General features: G+C 42.5%; 1 protein-coding gene across 14 annotated transcripts in view; it reads right to left on the reverse strand.

The window, feature by feature from the left end:
- Window positions 1–19855, reverse strand: part of NEK7 (NIMA related kinase 7) — a 149538-nt gene extending 129683 nt beyond the window's left edge. For 2 of the 14 annotated variants that reach the window (XR_003436118.1, XR_003436117.1), the window contains exon 1: window positions 19585–19737. The gene's annotated coding sequence lies outside the window, so the exon portion shown is untranslated. Of the gene's footprint in view, window positions 1–8329; window positions 8502–19584; window positions 19738–19761 lie in introns of those variants that run through there. The other 12 variants (XR_003436119.1, XR_003436120.1, XM_027122117.1 and 9 more) reach the window with 10 other exon arrangements.
- Between the last annotated feature and the right edge of the window lie 847 nt (window positions 19856–20702).

Below are 20702 nucleotides of genomic sequence, written 5' to 3' on the forward strand. Positions count from 1 at the left end.
GGAAATCGAAAGACTGCAGAAATCTGCATACAAACAAAATTTTCTCAAGCTCTGTAAAGCCACAGTTCACAGCTAGGGTTTCATGGGCTGGAATGCAATCCTCAAGACCACAGAAAAACTGTGTTTAGCTCAAAACCCAACCACATCCTGGAAAGTTCTGAGCCGGCCTCGGGTCCCCAAATCCCTTGCTTTTCCTAAATGAGCACTTCTGCCATTATAGGAGTCTTCCTTACGCATCCTGCTTTACCAAGGATAATCCTTCTGGCCAGGATAATCCTTTTTAAAAACAGTATTTATAATACCCCTTTACTGTTCAAGAACCTTTATAAAATTCCCTGTCACTTAACTGTTAGACAAAATTTAAATTCACCTTAAGTATTCAAGGCTTGCTAGGCAAATGAATAAAGCAAACATAAAGAGGCCCATCCTGAAGAGTATCTATTTCCATTTTGAAAAATCATGTATTTCACACTTAAAAAATACTTGGCATAAAGAAAAAGATCATTTTTTACTATAATCCATTTTGATCTAAAAACTACATAAGGATACACTTCCAAATAATGTTTTCATTAACAAATCGCAACAGAATGCATAAAACACAAGGTCCTATATTAGACTGGGTGACAAAAAAAATGTAAAAATTAATTATTATTTCCTTCTCTCAAAGAGCTTAAAATATAGCAGATAAGAATAAGGACGAACTATGAAATTGCAACAAATTATGATACTGACCATATTCCATATCAAACGATATTCCCAATTTTCTAAGTTTTTTTAATGTAAAAAAGGAAGGGTTAGATATCAAATGATATCAAATGCTTTTCTGCTCTAGTAAGCTTATCATACAAGTTTTCTTACTGAACCAAACAAGGTAATGAATCATATAACTAGATCTTTTCTTTTCTATGAAACCACCTTTATATGCTCAGATAAACCCTCCTTGATTAATGAATGACTGACTCAACTGTTCCATTAGTCTTAATTTTATTACAGAATGTACACCAATATTCAGAAGTGTTTTCCAAACTCTGTTCTTTAAAACACCGGATTCCCCTAAGTTGTTATTGGTATTCCACAACCAAAACAGAGAGACAGAGAGAGATCCATCATCAAAGGTATCTGCAAAATACTGGGCTAAACAAATACTGGGCTAGACTTCTCGGGGACCCTAATATGCTAAAAAGTGCACTGTGACCCTCAAAAATGGTACCCTAGACAGATTTTTCCAAAACTGTCTAGCCACAAAATTCTTCCACAGAACTTCCATTAATCTCTTGGAGAACTCTGGTAATCTGTTAAACATAGCTTGGTTGATATTTTATCTAAATGTTTGGTCCAATTTTTGGTATTAAGAATATACTAACTCAAGAACATGAATCAGAAGATTCCCATTCATTTAATTTTATGAAGTGAAAATATAAAAACTGGGCTTAGAAGTCTGTTGTGAAGGCAGCTCATATAACTTCAATTCTTCATAGTTACTGGTCTGCTAATGATTACAGTGAGTCAATTTTTTTAAAACTGTCCTTTATTGTCTTCAGTGCTTTTCTTTTTTTCATTCAATTCTACTCTGGAATCCTTATTCTTAACCTTCTGTGTTTTCTGTTGTGTATTCCTTACAAATCTTGGCCTACCTTTTTATTTTTAACCTTTCTATGTTTCTTTGTTCTAAGTATCTTTTGAAAGCAGGACACAGTTGAGGATTATTTTTTAGGTTGAGTCCATCTTTTAAAACAGAAATTTAATACATTTAACACATTTAACACGTTAAACACATTTAATGTAAATTGTTTCACTGGTATTTGTCTTCTAGAGTCTTGTTTTTTGTTTCCTTCCTGTTTGGTTTGTTGTTTCATCTCTTGCCGTATGAACCATGTTTGCTTGCTTTAATCCTGTCCAGCTACTTAGAAAGCATATATCCCCTCCTATTTTAAATTCTACTAATGGTGACGTCCAAGTTTTTTTAAGTCCTCCACTAACCAGTTTTTGGCTGATCATCAAGGGAAAAGTAAAATCCATCTTATGATGCACAATCCGATCCAGGCTAGCCAAGGACTGATCATGCCGTTACTTTTCCCCTAATGCTCCATCTCCAGAGATTATACGTTTTATAGCCATAGCCTATCCAAGTTATCCCTGGCATTTTGTACTATTTCCAGCCTTGAATAACACCTGTTTAGTCCTGCTTTTACATCTAATCTGCTCCAGTGCTCATTCCCAATGCTTTCGTACAAAGATGGCCCCTTCCCAAACTCTTAGTTTTGACTTTTCTCCTATAGTACATCTATAAGTATTTTTTCTAAAGGTCACACATGCAACACACTTTCTCTACCCCTGAAACCGTCACTCCCTTTTAATCACACGTGAACAATAATTTGGCTATGTATACACTGTTTTAGCCACAACACCATGCTTTGTTCTCTGCAGTAACGGGTCCGTTACTTCCAGTATTTTGTGATACTAAAGAGAACACGTTAATCCCTTCCAATTTCTTGGATGAAGATCCAAGTTCCAGTGACTTACTTTTATCAGTTATTGGTTAATGTATTTACTTCTACTTAATGTACTACCTGCTTGGAATAAATCAAGCTAGCAATCTGAATCACCACCATAAAGGGTGTGATTAGAAAATTATTTTATCTGCTTCTTTCCTTTCCACACAAAATACATCTTTTGCTCAATGATCAATGAGCAATTCTGCTTATTTGCTTGCTCAGGTTTCCTTTAACAGCAAGTCCCTTGATTATTTAAATCAATAATTATGCATTTTCATCTGGCACATAGCCTGCCTCTTACATACTGATGATTTATGAACCAATAGCTCCAGAATCTCATTTCCAACCCTACTGGCTGGATCTCTCTGCCTGATTAGCCAAACCAGAAACGTCTAAAATCTTGACCACTTCAAATCCATTCTACTCTGTATTCCCTCCTCAGTGAATGGCACTGCCACTCAGTCATATAGTTCCTAGGCCATCACAGACCCTTTGACTCCCTCACCTGCACGAGTCCCCAACTCCCATTAATTCTACCTTCCAAACCTCTCTCTGCTTCTCCCGGACTCTCATGATCCTTGCAGCTATTATAACCAATTAATTGTTCTTCCTGACTTTGGTAATGTAATTCCTACTCTCCACACCCACCATAATGATCAATCTCAAACGAAAACCTCCATATGTCACACTCCTGCCTAAAACCCTTTAAGGAATGAAACTTTTCTTAGCCTTGCTGGCTTGCATATAAATCCTATACTCTGGCCTTAACGAACCATTGACACTTCTTCCAGAGGCCAGCTCTTTCACGCCTGTGTGCCTCTGACACAGTGTGCCATCCTAGCTGAAACACCCTTCCCAGCTAGCCTGCCTGCCTGGCCAACCTTGCTTCATACTCAGGTGAACCTTTATAAAATACCCCTTTAAGTAATTTGTCCCAGGGCATTTTAGTGACTCCATTATCTGTGCATTTGAGGTCCAATACCTCACTAGGTCCAATAACAACACAAGCAATTACTATTTAAGGGCAGAATCTGTCTCTTCCTTTTTTTTTTTTTTTTTACCTCCAGTACATATGAAAGTCCAATAAACACTTGTTAAATAATCAAATTTAGAAAACGAGAATTTATAAAGAACACAGGTCTAACAATCAGGACCTAACTAGTTCAAATTCACATGAGCATCTACTGACACTTTTGAACGATCAAGGACAAGTTACTGCTCTGCTCTGAAGGAAAGCTCACGATGAGCACACAGCCTGCGGTGACACAGCAAGGCCCCAAATCCTTCTCCCTGAGTGGCAAATACAGGGAGTTTTCTACCAGAAACAAGTGGCTGGAAGAATGAAGTATTACTACTTCTCAAAAGGGTTAAAGTTCAATACAAATAAAAGATGGTATTATTTCTTCTGTTTATCGTTACAGAAGAATTTCCCTATGAGGATAAAAAAAACAAGTGATCCTTACTCACCCCTTTCAAAGAAATTTGTCCAAAAAAGCTTTTGACACTTTCCATTTGTTTTGGTTAACTGTGGGCACAGGATGCTGTTACAAACACAATAAATGTCCCTTATCATTCTGCCTTGTCATTCAGTTACCCACACAGCAACAACGAAGGCCTGGCAAAAGCACGTGATCACTAGGCCAACCATTCAGCTGTAACACCAGAAAAAAGCATGGTAGCCGAACTATAACCATCCACGGCAAAAGACTGACATACGTAAAGAGCTAAGATAAATAGCTTGGACCCATCTTCCAAATCTGATTATAAAAAGCATTCCTTGTACTAAATAATTCATAGTCGTGAATTCTATCATAACAAAGCTGATAAGACCCCATGGAATACAAGCCAGTACTTGGGAACACTTTAATGAGTATGAATTATGTATTGTAAGGTCATTTGTTTTAACAGCCTTTTGTCTGTAACAAGCACTCACTAACTGAAAAATCATCACTAAAAAACACTTATTTAAATAAAGGAAAAATTTAATAGATTTTTCTGAATTAACACAGATTTTATATTTTATCCTTATTTAAAAAAAGCTTATAAACTGCTGTTTCTTCATTTGTTTAGCACATGTGCTCTACCACAGTCACTGCTCTATATTCTGATTATTCCTGAACTTCCAAAACCCTCATTTCTTTCCAGGCTAGTTTACAGTAAACTATGAAGTGGTTTTAAAAGATGTCCTATCACTTCCTTCCTTTGATGCTCCTAAACCCCAGGCAAGGAAAGGAGCCCTACAGCCCAGTGGTAAAGGCAGGACTCCCTGCCAGGGAACTTCTCCACTGACCCACACCCAGGGCCCCACGACATTCTCAGGACCTGAGTCAGTCATAACAACAGAGTCTATCTAAGGGACAATTAGGTTAGTAGGACACAATCAGTGTCTAGCAAAACAAACTGCATGTGTTACTCTACTTCTATGAAAACTCCTGCCTTGCCCCCTCCTGCCCACCCTCGCCCCTCAAAAACAGAAAGAAGAAGAAGAATTAGACCTCTTGGCTGCTTGACCTCCGTTTTACTGTGCACAGACTTCCAATGCAATGAAAATTAACAGAAAATTAAGAAAGAAGGGAGAAGAAGCAAGCAGGAAAAGCCACTGACTCACAGTCACACAAAACTGTCCTAGCTTTTAATAAAAAGATTTCTCAACAAACTTAAGTAAATCATGGCTATACTTTATGTTTTAAAATTTACCTTCTGAGGAACTAAATTCAATCGCTGTTACACTCTTCTTCATACCACAGAACCACACAAGTCTTTAAACGGATTCTGTGAAGCTGACCAAGGCGGCTGCGGGGCAGACTTTCTCAGCCAACACCGCCCATCATGTCACTGCTGCTGCACCACCATGCAGTCCTCTCCTGCTCTTCTGAACACACACTACAAATCATGCCAAACTTTTACATTCACTAGAAACAAATGTACTTTCTCTGGCACACTCATCATGTGAAACTATGATTTTATGAAGATACTACCCAAAGAACAAGGATGACTGTTTTAAATTAATAGTGGCAATAATAAACACAGCATGCTGAGGAAGCTACCTAGGACTGTATGTGAGACTTTAAACATAAAGGACTCATGGAAAAAAATCTGAAAATCTAATTAATAGTGATTACAGACTTACACTCAAAATGGAATTATGTAATTGACATCTACTTCAGTTTTGTTTTCAGAAACCTTCTGACTCTGCAGAAGTCCATTCCTCTGACTAAAGAACTGATAAAATCTTATCAGAAAAATGGCAAACAGTAAGAGGCTTTAAAAGCACAGATTTATTAAGGATGGAAACAGCCTATTTGGGTCTTCACAAGAAATACCTTACATGTCATACTTACAGCTGAAGTCAGGCAGCAACACAGAAGTTAACTTTTAATTTCTCCCAGGATTCACTGAGTATTTACTTACCTTTTAGTGAACCTGCCCTTTTACGTGAGGAAGGCTGGACAGGCCCTGACACACCTTCCCCAGGCATGCTCACCTGCTTCCACCTTCCACGCTGATGACCCCAGAGCTGCTCCCCAGCCGGACTGCTCTGCGGTGTTCAAGCCACATGCAACCACCAGCTACCTACTAGACAGGTCATGCGGGCCTCCCACAGGCATCCAAGGTCCACGTGAGTGAGGCCTTCCCCACCCCCGCCCCACCAAGAAGCCATGTTTGTTCTTAACTTGGGTAGTTCTGGCAAATGCACATTGAATGAGAACGGAGGAAGCTGTTCTGTACTCTCGGCGTAAACAGCAGCGCTCTGAACTCTACACTGATCTGGTTAATATTTCTTCTCCTTTGCTCTTCAGCACTAGGCACTATGGTAACTTTATCTAAAACTGAGGCAAAACCTGTATTTCCTTGTATCTTAGAGTATTTCAACTTTCCCTTCCCAAGCCAAGTGGAGGGATCTGCGCCCTTCTGACAGTCACTGACTGGATAGTGCTCCGTGTGGGAGGCCATCTTGGCACTGCAGTGACAAGGGCAGACCAGAGGTAAGTGTATTTTGCACAGAGCTTTGAGAAGGCCTCCAAAACCATATGAGACAAGGTTTGCCCTCCTGACCCCCATGATCATACTTCTTCTGCTTATGAAGGAGGACAGAGACAGTCACAACTGCAAAAGAATTAGAAAACGTAACAGAGAGATGAATCAACTCTTCACGCTTAGTCAAAGACATCTAAACCCCTGCCTTCAATGAGGCAGCAAACACCAGGACACAAATAAAACATCCTAAGAATCTGCAAGAAAGTGAAGTCTCTCATGTCTTTATTTCATCCCATTTCAATAAACAGCCACAGCTACTCAAAGGTGGGGGACAGGGGTAGAGAGAAAAACGTGCTGGAACTGGAGATAAAGGACAATATCCCCTACCCAGACCCTCTGCCGTGACTGTGGCCCATCCCAGATGCCCATCCGCTTGCTTTCTTATCTTCTCCAAAACTCATTCAGCCACTTTTTGACCACAGCTAACGTGTCTACCAGTGGCTGGGAATACAAAAAGCACTGAGGTAATTCCAACCCATCAGGTTATTCTTAGGGGAGACAAAGAAACAGACTTTACAATATCAGGAAACAAGTATGCCACCAGACGCCGTGGCAGGGACTGCCAGGACAAGAGCTGATGGGAAGGATGCCCAGGCAGCCTGGCAGCCAGGCCAGCCCTGCAGAGAAAACACCGAGGTGCGTCTGAAGGAACTGTGCGAGCTGGCCGGGCAGAGGACAGGGACGTCCCGACTGACGCAGGGAGAGCGGGGCCACCACAAGTAGGGCAGGAAGACAGGAGCTAAGGACGCAGCAGAGCAAGCACCAACGCCCAAACCGCAGTTAGGAGACTAAGGGATTGATAATTATTCAAGACAATAGTTGAAGGATTTTAAACAAGGTTAAAACCTACCTAGAAACAGGTAAAAGGTGTTGGGGGTGTTTCCTTAAAAACTGAATCAACGAGTAGATAGACAAACAAATAAATTTAACTTAATCCTAAATTTTAAAAGGGGGAAAAAGAGGATGCTAAAGGGGGAATCTATTTTTAAAAAAAAAGAAAGAAAGAAATAGCACTTCTTCTTGGTAATCTTACTTTTTCTTGGTAATTTTAAAGTATAGTATAGGATCGCTTAAGTCTGGATTTTCAAATATAAACTAAATTTCTTCATACATCTCATAAACCAAACTCAACTTAATACATTTTTTTAACAAATATATCTGAGGTCCCCTTTATAATAACCTTGATTCTATTTTGATGCTAGTTCCTGACCTGCCATTAACTAAGAACCAAATAAAGAAGTATCAAAGCACTATAGCTTTTTCCCCTATTAAAAACAAAACTTGAAACCATAAAGGTACAAGTAACTCTTTATAATCACATCACAGGAGAGGAAAGGTCGATCTTCTGAGCACAGTGTTCAAGACCTTTGATAAGGTGGTACCTTCCCAGGTTAACTGCCTATGTGTCTCTTCTTGAGTTCATGAATATACAATGTATTTCTGGTCCATCTGGTTTGGCCTTTAAATGTTTTTTAAAATAATTATTGACATTTTGATTGTTCTTTTAAACTTCTAGCAATTAAAAATATGAAAAGATACTAAATAAAACGTATCTGTTTTGACGTGGAACAACTTTTTACTATGTCAGCATTTGATGAACACAAATCAAATGATAATTTTCCATCAATTCAAATTAGTAATTATTCCTAAGAAGGGAATAACTTAGTTCAACATTTTCTCCATGAGGGGATTATCAGAACATCATAATGGAATTCATTTGGCAAATATATACAGTAAGCACCTTCTATGGGCAGAGAGAGGTTCCTTTCCCTTTACAAAAAAGCCAAACCACTTACCTTGAACTAGGAATGGGCTAGCCTCTAAAGGAAGGGAAACAGAAGGATACTTGGTGAACACCTTAGTAATAAGTCAGGTTCAAATCAATGTCATCTGACTCCTGGTCCTGTTTCAATGTATGTCCTAATTAGAGGAGCTCCGTTCTTACTTTGTTCCTTGTTGCCCAAGCCTCTAATTTATACCTAATCACCCAACTGGTCTCTGTCCTGACCTCACACCCCTCTCCATCCCCACCAACTTTGTGTCTGGCATATACTCCTGTTTTTTCCCAGTCCTGGTTCCCATCTCACCCCACTCTGAGATCTTTCAAAAATTCAGCGTTCAGACACCAAGCCCAGGTGAGACCTTTACCCATTTCACTGAGTAAACCTCCCTCATACCACGCCCTGTGGGCCCCTGTATCTGCCATTCACCCTATACTTCCCTGAAATCAACTGCTCAACTGTCCTGGACGCTCTCTCACTACTCGTATCTACCCAGACCTTCTGCCCCATACAGGCTCTGGGATGCAGTCATCTGCCATTCCCTGAATGGCCAGTTCTGACAAGAATGGTCCCAGGCCCTGCAGGAAACACAAATATGTACAGGACATGATTCACACCTTCCAGAAGCATATATTCCAGGGAGGAAGCTAAGACAAGTACAACAACAGGGAGTCGATAAGCATTAAAGGCCTAAAGAGGCAGAAGGAAGATTTCTTTGTACGTTTTGTATAACATTTGAGCAGAGTCTTAAAGGATAAAGATGATTTTTAATCACTGAGATTGAACAGCTGAAGTATAAAAAAAAAGGAAATTAAAAGCAGCTAGAAAAAGATAAAGCAGAGGCCAGAAAGGGTACAAAATTTATCAAAAAATGGTAAGTTGTCAGATGGGACCAACATCTGGGGGAGAATAAAGAAGTGAATCTGGAAAGGCAGGTCAGGGTTGAGGCTGAAGACAGAGGTCCCGATATAGAGCTGTTAAAGACAGGTGAGCCAGGAGTGATCATACAGATAATACTGCTCATGCCTGTCTCCCATCTTCCGCAATTAATCAAAACTGAGTTTTAAAAGCATAAAGATAGATCTTTGTTTAGATTATTTGTCTACTCACTGTGAGCTACTTACCAATACCCCCAAATTTCTTTCTTCAACCTGTGAATTGGTGGGGCCCAGTAGGAAAGTGGGGAGAATAAAGGAACAAATGCGAAAAGGAGGATCATAAAGGGAAGAGACACAGACTCACCCTTACAGCTGCCGCAGCTCTCCAGAGAGCAAACGGCCTGCCTCTCCGCTTGCAGGCAAGTATGCCTTCCAAATTCAGAGAAAGCTGGCCTTGATTTGAAACTAAGCTTAACATCAAATGCTGTGCAGCCAACTGGATCATCTTTCCAGGGGTCTCAAGATGCATACGCAAATACCCCACAAACTTCACAATGAAGAAAAATGGATGTTCGTTTGGGTCTTACTCTGGAAACACTACCATTCAGAGGCTGACAACCCATCTCGTGAACAAAAAAGGCCTAGGAACTGTAGCGTGCCCTGCAGGGACCACAGCCCGGGAGACAGGGTGCCCTGGCAACCGAGCACAACGTTGCAGCCCAGGCTCCTTTTTATTAACTGAACCATTAATCACACCCCGTGATCTCTCTCCTAAGCCAGACACTCAACTCTTAAACTGAGTTCTGTGGATATTAATTTAACTCACCCTAAGACACTGTGCTTGGCCTCTGAAAACATACAAAAACGAACCTGGACTCAATCCAGGACTTCAAAACCTTCTTTGTCAAGCTGTCTCTTCTTACATTATTTATGATCTACATATGTATATGTGTATAAATATATATTTCTTTAAGGTGGGTGTAGAAATGGTGATAAACAAAAAGGGCCTGACACTCCAAATTAATTAAAGAAAAAGGTAAACAAAAAATCACTGATAGAAAGTAGTTTTAAAATGGCCACATAGGCTTGCTTAAGTAAAGAACATAACTTACATGTTAAGGCCTGTATCTGGGACAAGGAGGGCAGCTAGAAAGGACTCGAGAACCAGCTCCTTGTTATCGATGGAAAAAGGAACAGGTTAGTCACCACGCCGTCATCACGCTGTTCCCAAACACTTTCCAGCTCGGCCAGATAAGCAGGACAGGAGAGCCTGGCAAAGTCAAACCCAGGAGCAAGAGAGGGAACTGCAGGTAGAGCTCCGGCCTTGGGGCCTGGAGGCAAAATCTCTGCTGCCAGGCTAAGGGCTTTGCCCTTAAGCAAAATGCAAACCATCTCGAGGTAAGGGAAGTGGTAAGCCTTCACACCCAGCTGAGAAAAATACCCTAAAAATGCCAAAAATGGTGAGAACAGCACACAGCACAAGCAGTACACTCAAGAGGGACCGTTTGGTTGGGACAGAACTAAAATTAACACTTAGATGTACTATTTTCTCTCACTAGTTTGAAGTGGAATTTTCTATTATTACTCAATTCTTATTTACAGTTATATGTATTTATCTAATTTATTTTAATTGATTTATAACACTGATTTCAGTAATACCTGGCCACCAATTGAGCTGAGACATTGGCTACATATGCTAGAAGGGTCTGATTACTAAGTGTGAACTACTCCAAGGGCCACACAGCCTCAGTGAGAAATGATGGTAGCAGTAGGGATGGACTTCCATCATAAATAATTTTTTAAATGAAAAAATCTTTTTTAAAAAGGCCATGTGGCATTTCTTACTGTTGCCTGAGGAACACCTCCATTAAAATCACTTGCACTACATCAGAGAACAGTAGCTTTCCAATCTGTGTATAACAACCATCTGGGGTACTTGCTTTTAAACGCCAGTGCTTGTACTTATCAAATCAGTGTTTCTGACACAGGCATTGTGAGGACCATAGTTTGAGAAACACAGTAATAGGACAAATGCTTTGAAAATACAGCCTACCACGGTGATGGCAAGAAGGTCACTATGTATTCTTGAACAGCTATACAAGTTTTCTGAAAATTATTTTCAATGTACAGATAGATATAACTATTTCAAGGAATTATAAGACAAATCCTTTAGGATTGATTTGATTAATCTCTAATAACTGCTTTGTAAGATAGGATTTTCACTGAAACAGGGAACACATATAATAAACAAATGAGAACCAACTTAAGAGAGAGGCATGGCTACAGAGAAAAAGGAAACAGCCCATCATGATCTCTGAATCATGGCAAAAGAAGAAATTAAAGGGAGAAACTGGTCAGTGGGGTTAACAAACGTTTCAGTCATACATACTGTGCAAGAAGCAACAAGGACACATAAGTTATTGTCAATACAGCAAAATGACAAACAAACAATGAAGCCTGGCCCTCATGAATCAAGGTATCTAATATAATGAAATGTGTTATTTATGAAATACTGACCAAACAACCCTGTGATCACCCAGGAGCTTTCTGGCCTTTACTATCTATCTACTATCTCTAACTAAGGACTGCTTCCTAGAACTGGCCTCCATAACAGGAATTTCTTCTTCTTTGATCCTATTTCATAGTAAGGATATAGCAACATACGCTAACGTTCCTCGTTCTAGAGGCAACAGAAATACTTCCCCACTACACAGCTGGGCTCTCGAATATTTGCTGACTTGAATCAAGGCCCTGATATGGGCAATCAGAGGTGCAATGTCACCCTATCCTCAAGTCTTTTTTTGAGCACGTACTGTGAATGCAACAAGACTGCTAATTCAAGCAAGTGAAAACAAAACACCATGCCTACTGCCAAGAGCATGACAGAGGTAACACACAAGGCAATATGGACTATTAAGGAATCTAGTGGAATGTGGATTAGCAAATTCACATCCTTGAGTTTCAGTTTATTCTCACATTAAATGAAAAGGCCAGTTTAGACAATTTATAAGTTTCCTTCCAGTTCTGAAAGTATTTGATTTAGTGAATTATGGACTTAAGGTCTCCTAAGGGAAACTACAAAATAATGGTGAATGGAAAATTGATTTTGGAACAGCTCTTCCATGGTAGTATAAAATACAAACTGCAGATGACATATGTACAGGATAACCTGGGTACCTTTATCTCTCAGGTACAATCTCTGTACAACCTGAAAATATTCTGTTCAGAACAGAAAGACCAGAAATCTTAAAAATCTTCTGTGTGGTGAAGAATCTGGGAGGGGAAAAAAAAAGTACAGATTTTGCTTGTTAAATTTTAAGTGTAAGTGAATAGAAGTAAAGATGAGGTCATCAGGTGACCCTAATCCAGTAAGACTGGTGCGCTTTTAAGAGGAGGAGGAGACACATGAGGAAGGCCACATGACACAGGCAGAGACTGGAGTGGCGCACCTATCAGCCAAGGAGCGTCCAGGACGGCCGCCAACACAGAGGCTGAGAGAAGGGCATGGGGCATGTTCTCCCAGGAGCCTGCACGGAGAGCACAGCCCTGTGGGCAATTTGATTTCTGACTTCTGACCTTCAGAACTGTGAGCGTAAACACCTGTTGTTTTAAGCCACCCAGTTTGTGGTAATTTGTTGGGGCAGCCCTGGGAAACTAATACAGGAGGTGTTAAGTACCGAACCCAGAGCATCCATCACCTGGACCGCAGCAGTCAAGGGCCCCCAGAATAGCAGCGCCATCGTGAGCAGTGGCTGTGTAGTCCCAGGCTGGTGGCTTTCTGATCACGAAAGAGGCAGCAACTCCCTTGGTGGCCCAGTATTGGGAAACCTTGCTAGAAGCTCAGACTCCCTCCCAGCCACCAAATACTATTAAACATGGTGTAATAAATTCCTTCCTACTTAAAAGAGAGAGGGAGAGAGCGATGAGAATGATTAGAAGAGCAGTGGGAGAAGCACCTAATAAAATACAACTCTTCATCAACAGCTGATACTTTGAACACTCTAGGTCACAAAATGACAAAGTGAAGTTGAAAACAATATGCCATTCAACAACCAAAATATTTATCAAATGTAGAAACTTCATTAAAACTTTATTTTAGGTATATATTAAAATGTTAAAAAAATGCCATTTTTCACTGAATACCTCACCTGCTACTATGTTATTCTAAATGTGTCTAAATACCAAAGACTGTTAAACACACACACACACACACACAAGAAGTGAATTTGTAGGTTACCATAAAAAATTGAGAATAAACATCAATTTATTCCTATAAAATCAATCCATCAATAAACATTCTTCTTGTATAATGTCTTTCAATTTACCTGTACTTGTTAAATAACAAACCATGCTTAGAAGTAAACTATTTGAAATAAGGACAAGCTATTTGCCTGAAATAAATTACCTATTGTCCAGTTCTGGGTGTCTTTATGACAGTATGCAAACATATCCCATTATTTTACTATAGGGTTCAACAGATATAAAAGGCAATGGAAGACTGGCAACTCCTTACATTTTAGAGGTATAACAATTTTTCATAAACATGTCTGTTCCATTTTTCCAATCATAATATATAGAGGATATGTGGCTTTGCTATGGTTAGGACCACAAAAAAATTAGAGTAATTTGCCAGTTAAGTAGCAGAATATGAGAAAAATATCTTAACAATAAAAAAAACAGAATTGGAAGCACACTAGAAAGAATATTTTAATTTTTTCCATTTTTGAATCAGTATTTAAGTACCTTTCTGCAACTCTCACTTTTTTTGTTGTCCAAACTATAACCCCCAAGGCTCTTGTGGCTTTTTCTACCTGAGGAACTAAGGATTACTGCCCTCTCCCCACAAAGTTTAGTAAAAACATTAACTCGTGCTGGGAACAATTAAATTATAAATATGGAAATCACAGGGCAAAAGGGAAGAATAATTAAGGCGGAGAAAGTAGAAATGGCAGCAGAGCTGGGTAGGAGCCTCTTCAGATAAAGCTGGGCAGCGGGGCCTGCCATCAGAAGAAACTGAGAAGACGTGTTTTTCCCACCACAAAACGTCCTAAGAATAGAGAAAGAGGTGAAATGAAACTAACACTCACTGAGCCTACTACCCTCCTTCTACAAAGATGTTGTCATTTACTCCTCAAAGCAATGTGACCTGAGCTGAGAAAAGTACGGTCTGAACAAATCAAGTAACTCAAGCAAGGTCAGAGAGTGGGAGCGAAGCCTTGGCCTTAGTCTTTTTCACATCATGGTAAACACAGAAAATGGTATTTGTGCAGCAAGGTCACACAAAGAGAAGAGGCTGGTAGCAGCTGCTGGCAACTAGCCGGGAGGCTCTGAAGCCCCAGGCCCCGCCCCGAGGGGTCAATATTTCGGCCCACCCAGAACCCACTCCTGGCTAGGACTGGGAAATCCTTCTGTGTAAGCTCAAAACTGTTGCCTTTTCCATTCCATTCAACCGCTTCTCAGCAGCTGCAACCAGGTCAGCCACAGCTAACTCTACTGAAAGCAAAGAGTCAGGTAGCCCGCAAGTACTCCCAGGCCACAAACGCCCGTGACTATAGCCTCTCCTTACAAACGCAGGCCCTTTTTAGAATTTTTTTTTTTTTACTGGAAAAACAGCCTTTTATAAAAGACTTATCAATAAATAAATAAATAAATAAAAAGCTTAATAAAATGATTAAATTAGAATGCCAAAAAAAAGAAAAAAAGGCTTAGTCAATTTTTCTAACAAGAAAAAAAAATCTGTGCACCCTCTTGCTCATGCCAGAAATTCTCTCTAACAACAGAAAAAGCAGTCACTCCAGTCGACTTAGAACAAAAACTACTAGTTAAAGAAACACAGCAAAGCACATTCCTTCTAGGGCTATCAGTCAATCAAGCAAAGAAAAATGTCTGACATCAGAGTCCATCTTGGCTTAGCAACAAGAAGGAAGCGGAGAGAGCGCAAATCCATTCAACATCACAGGATGGGTGTGGGATCCCCCCCTGCCCCGAGGCAAAGAATGACAGAAATCCCTGAACAGGTGAATAAATCTGAAAGAGGCTGATATATTTATGAGGCCTCTGAGACTAAACACAAAATTTGGCAATGAATAACTGGGCGTTATTCTGAGAGGACTGGGGAAGATCAAGAGAACGTCATAAGGGATCAAAGGACCAGAAAAGGCGAACACAGTGCTGTGGAAAATCCCTGTCAGCCCAAACATCCATCCTAGAATCAGGTTTAGACCCTTGGTATTACCTTCTAGGGCAGAACTGGGCCTCCAGCCTGACTGTATAAACAAAGTTTTACTGGAACACAGCCACACCCACCTGTTCAGGTATGTCCACGGCTACAGTGACAGTAGCTGTCACAGAGACCATACGGCTCCAAGGCCAGAAATATTTACTCTTTCATCTTTTAGAGACAAAGTCTGCGAACCCCTGTTCTCTACAAAAGCAACCTGGTATGAAAAAACTGCCTTTAATGACTTACACTGATTATCAATAGAAGACCAATGGCAAGATTTACAGAAAGGTCTATTTCCATTAAGTAACAGAAAACATATAAATTTCTAAAATTTGATAGACCAATTAAATAACTTCCATTCAGTTACACACTATTCCGATTAACACTTTGGATAGCTATTAGCAAACAGCTCATTGTATCGGCTCGTTATATACATAGTATGACAGCTGTTATTTTAACAAAAGTTAAAAAAAAGAAGTTATCCTGCTCAAAAAAATTAAGGAATGCTTCAAGACCATCTATCTGTCCTTCTCATTTCCACTACTCACTAAAAACCATGAAATATATTCTCTAAGTGTTTTCCTTATTCTGTAAAGATATATAATACACAGGGATAATCAAACTATTAATCACCAAAAGAGGAATCAGCAGTTTAGAGGTTTTATAGCTCTAAGAATGAATGGTTCTACATTAGTTCTATGTATAAGTTCAAAATTTCTAAATTGCCGTTATATCCTGCAAATAAATATATTTGATTACAATTATATAAATTCCCTATAAAATTGAAGGGAGGAAGAAATGAATTGAAACATTCGAAAGTATGAAGAAATGCTTCTTAAAACATCTTGTTATACATTTATAGAAATGCTGATAAAATAATTGCTGGTAAGGCAATTCAGAGCAAACATTAATCACACATGTCATTTCCAAAACACCCTTAGTATTATGCTAAGTTTGCTGCCATGTTTTATGAATGATGTACTAAAACACCTACCCACATAACTCTTGAGCAAATATTTGAAGGGACAAATATATTAATTTGAATGAAACCAGGAATGTGGACAGTGTATTGCTTTATGCAGCTGCCCTGCACATTTTTTAAACACCAAAGCCTGTTTTAAAAAAAAAATCAAACAAAACCTGAAAGGAATTTTGGGGACCTATTACCTAATTAAGCAACTTCTTTTCCAAAACTGCATTAAGTAATCGTTATTCTCTCCTCTCCAGATGCCCTGAACAGTGGCTACACTAGTAATACTGGAAAGATACATTTTAAAACATCAGACAGTTCCAATGAAAACAGTTTTTGGCTCTAGAAACACCATAAAACTCTCTAATGATTTCTCTGACTACATATTTAAGTTAAAAAAAAAAAGAAATCTACATTTCAGTAAATGCACAAGAGTCGGGAAGAAAATACTTAAATGTTTGCAATAAACCAGAGCCTCACACTGCCAACTGCAACCACCAGAAAGATGAAGGGAGGGGAGGACGAGATCAGATACTCCTGCGCACAAACTATACCCGCGTTCTGGTCATGTGGAAACTACAAAACTGAGTTTTACTATTCGGGTAGGTTAACACCCGAGGCCTCAAACCTCCCCTCCCCACCAGTACGCGGCCATCATACCAGGCGTGCTTTCCTCATTCTTGGAGTAAGTGCTGCTTTAGGGGCTGGAAAAGCGCTCTTGAAATTGTCCAGCCAGGACAATGTGTGAGTGGGAAAGGGCGTGGAGGGCGCTGCAGGTGTGACCCGAGTCAACGACCCCGAGCAGCACAGCAGTGCAAACTAGGAAATGAGTCTGCACTCCAGGGACGGTCTTTACTTTTTTAGGTGAAAAAAAAAAATTTTTAAGTGTGGAAAGAGTCCCAAGTAATTGTAAAAACGCTTAAGGATTGGGATTCTGACATTTCTTGGTTTTCATTTTCAGATAATGTCAAAGAACGAGGAGGGGGCTCGTGAGAGAAACGTGTAAAATGAGGACGGGGCTTGTGAGAGCCCCTCCTCCCCTCCATTAGTCACACCAACCGGTGGGTCCAAAGCGCGGCTGAACCTTGAAAGGAGACGAGCACCACGGGGTCCTAGGAACCTGCCGCTGCGCCCTCCTCATTTTACGCCTGTTTCTCTCACAACCTCCCCTTACACTGCCCGTTTACCCCACACGCCCCCCATCTCACAAGCCCCCTCCTCGTTTTACGTGTTTCTCTCACAAGCCCCCTCCTCGTTTTACGCGTTTCTCTCACAAGCCCCCCCCCCCCCTCGTTTTGCGTGTTTACCTCACAACCTCCCCTTACCTTGCCCGTTTATCCCACACGCCGCCCCCCTCCCTTGAGCCCCCGGGGCCGGGGGAAGTGCCCGCCCTCCAGCGGGAGCAGCGCCGTCCTCACCGCGCATTGGCTGTGGAGGCCGTCAGTCTGAAGGGGGCGGGGCCTCCTGCTCGAGAGCCGAATCTCAGGACCGCGCGTCTTGCAAGGTCCCGGGCTGCCCCAGACCCCGGGAAAGCAACCAGCTTCCACTACGGGTGCCTTAGCCTTTTAGTTTCGCCGCCCTTCTCTCGCCGTCCCCATAGTTTCTACCCCTTTGACGCCTCCGAGACGCAAAGTTTTTCAAAGCTACAACATCTCTCCCCCACCCCAGCAAGCTCCCACCTAGTCCAGGGCCAAGCTGAGGATGCTGCGGTTTTAGGAGTGAAGCAACCTGTGGACTGGATCTCCTCGACGGTAGCGAGGGATCCCTTCGTCTGGAAATGAAGTTGCTTACGCTTTATGTTAACCGTTTTGGGGGCACTGGCCTTCATCAAGCGTTACAGCCAAGAATACTCGGCATCAATTCAGCAAGAGTTGCCACAAAGCATTACAGAGTTAATTGTATGTCTTGTCTAACTATTCACCCTTTCAGTGTTTGTCTGATAGTCCCAAACGTACCATAAACTTTTTGAGTGAAAGTACTATGCCATTCTCCGACCACACCCGGAGCAGCTCAAGCTCCTAAACAGAACAGATGGGTCTCACACACACATTCTGTACTTTATTCTGTAATGCAACCTGGCGAGACACTCTGCTGTAGCCTGCTGGGAGTGTGCATACTCCTTGAAACTGCAAATTCCTTGGAGAAGGAATTAGAAACAGTGGTTCTAATTATAACGGGTACACAATGCTCTACAAACCATGGGCATCTGATCGTTTCAACTGCATCCTTAAGATCAGTAGCCTCAAAGGAGGGGAAAAATCATTCCACTTCTGCAATGTTTCTGACTTTCAATTCCATCACCAACAATGCTCAAGGTTGGAAACATATCTTACTGTAAAATAAGTATATTCTTAGTATCTATCCCTAACAAGACCTACAGCTGTGCAAGAACAAGATTCACCTGTTTGAAACATCATCTCCCAAGGCCTACAGTATATAGGAAAGAGGTAACAGGGATTCTTAAATCTCACTGTAGGATCCTTCCTCTAGGTTGTGTTCGATTCCTGACCCTGTCCTGGGGCAATGTGGTCTTACTTTTCTCCTTTCTTCTCTGCGCTCCCCTTCGCCTCTCTGGCTTGGGCCTCAGTGTTCAATGTCTTTATTTCTTTTCCATTGCCACTATCACCACCAATGTTCGCTACTGCCTTGCAATCCCTCTCCCTGACGCTTCCTAGTCCTGACAGAGTCCCAGGAAAGCTCCTTCTCCAACAGACCGGTCACCCTCCCCGCACTTCTCAAGGCCGGTCTGCAAGGCTCCCACCACCCACCTCTCCTCAGAAGTTCGCTCTGCCCAGTCCGGCTGAGGCTGACGGCTGACAGCTGAACCCAACCAATCCACGTGGAATAAATAACCGCCGCCGCCAATGAGCGTACGGCGGGAGGCGGAACTTCGCCAAGTTCCTCGGGTCCCCGAACCGAGACCTGTTGCGCCGCAGCCGTGGCCGCGGAGTTTCTTAGTTACGGCGGCGGCCTCGGACGCCCGAGCCGCACGGGGCACGAGGCTCTCGCCACCGCCCACGACCGGACCAAAGCCCCCGCCCGCTCGTCCGCGCGCCCCGCACAGCCTCCTCTCCCCCTGGCGGGGTCCCGAGGCCGCCGCGCGCGAGCCGGACCTACCTCCCCTCCCGCCTGGCTCCCGCAGGCGGCCCCAGCCGGCGGGGCCCCGGCCCGCGCGCCAGAGACCCCGGTGGCGACTCACCAAGAAGCGGGGAGCTCTCCGTTCTCCGGCCGGCGAGGGACCCGGGGCGGGCGGGCGGCTCGGCCAGGCGGTGCCGCGCACAGGCCCGCTGGGCCAGGGGCTGTGGCTGCTAGGCCCGGAGCGCTGGCCACCTCCCGCCGCGCCGCCCCCGCGGACGCTGCAGGCACGGAGACCCACCCTGTGCACGGCGAGGCGCGTCCGGAGCGCGAGCTTAGCGGTGGCCCATCCTCCCAAGACTCCCGCTCCTCCTCCAGCGGCCGCTGCTGTCAGGAGTGTAAACATCCCGGCATCCCCGAGGAGGGGGCGGAGCGGGCGTCGGCACCGCCCCCACGCCGAGCCCCGCCCCCGAGCCCTGCTCTGGCCGCACGATGCAGCCGCTGGCCTCCGCGGAGGGACCCCTCGACTTACGCGCTGGAGCCCGGGCGGGTCTGGAGAAGCCGTCCTGTGGTCAGGCCGAACCCTATTCCCCTCTTTCCGCCAACTTCCCTCCAAGCTGCTTTTTGAGAACTTTATGTTTAAGTGCCCTATTTGCAAGCGGTCAGCCGAATTGGTGACAACGCTTTCTTCTTCTGGATCATAGCGTTTTGATCCCATCGTCTTTTCCTAGGTGATGTAACTGCCTCTGCGCTTGAGAAACTTACATTAAAGTAAGAGACCCAGCTTAGAGGACAGTGGCTTTTAGGACATTCCTGAAAGCGGAACTACCTGGTTTGGTCCCTAAGAGTCTTTGGGGGATGGAGGGACATTTGTTATATCCCAGAACCCTAGTACATGGAACTGCAGAAAGAATGCTTTGAATTAAGCCGCTTCGCTACTTCAATAACCTGACACGCGTTACCGGAGGACACGGCTAGAAGGCAGTATAGAGTCAACCACACCTTGATTGTAATCTCAGCTCAGGGGTTATTAACTCTGAGTATTATGTTATTTCATCTCTCCCAAGTCTCAGTCTCTTTAAATGTAAAAGGAGAATAGTAATAATACCTGTCTCTAGAACTAGGCTAGAATTAAATGAGATACAGCAAAATGCTGAAGCACAAGAGCCTGGCATAGAAGTGCTCATTAAGCAGTTGCTATTACTCCTAGGTCCGTTCACTAGTTTGGCTTCCCAACCAAAG

Source organism: Aethalodelphis obliquidens, unplaced genomic scaffold (genome assembly GCF_003676395.1).
Source record: "Aethalodelphis obliquidens isolate GAN/ISIS:26980383/991018 unplaced genomic scaffold, ASM367639v1 scaffold24, whole genome shotgun sequence".
Classification (NCBI taxonomy): Eukaryota; Metazoa; Chordata; class Mammalia; order Artiodactyla; family Delphinidae; genus Aethalodelphis; species Aethalodelphis obliquidens.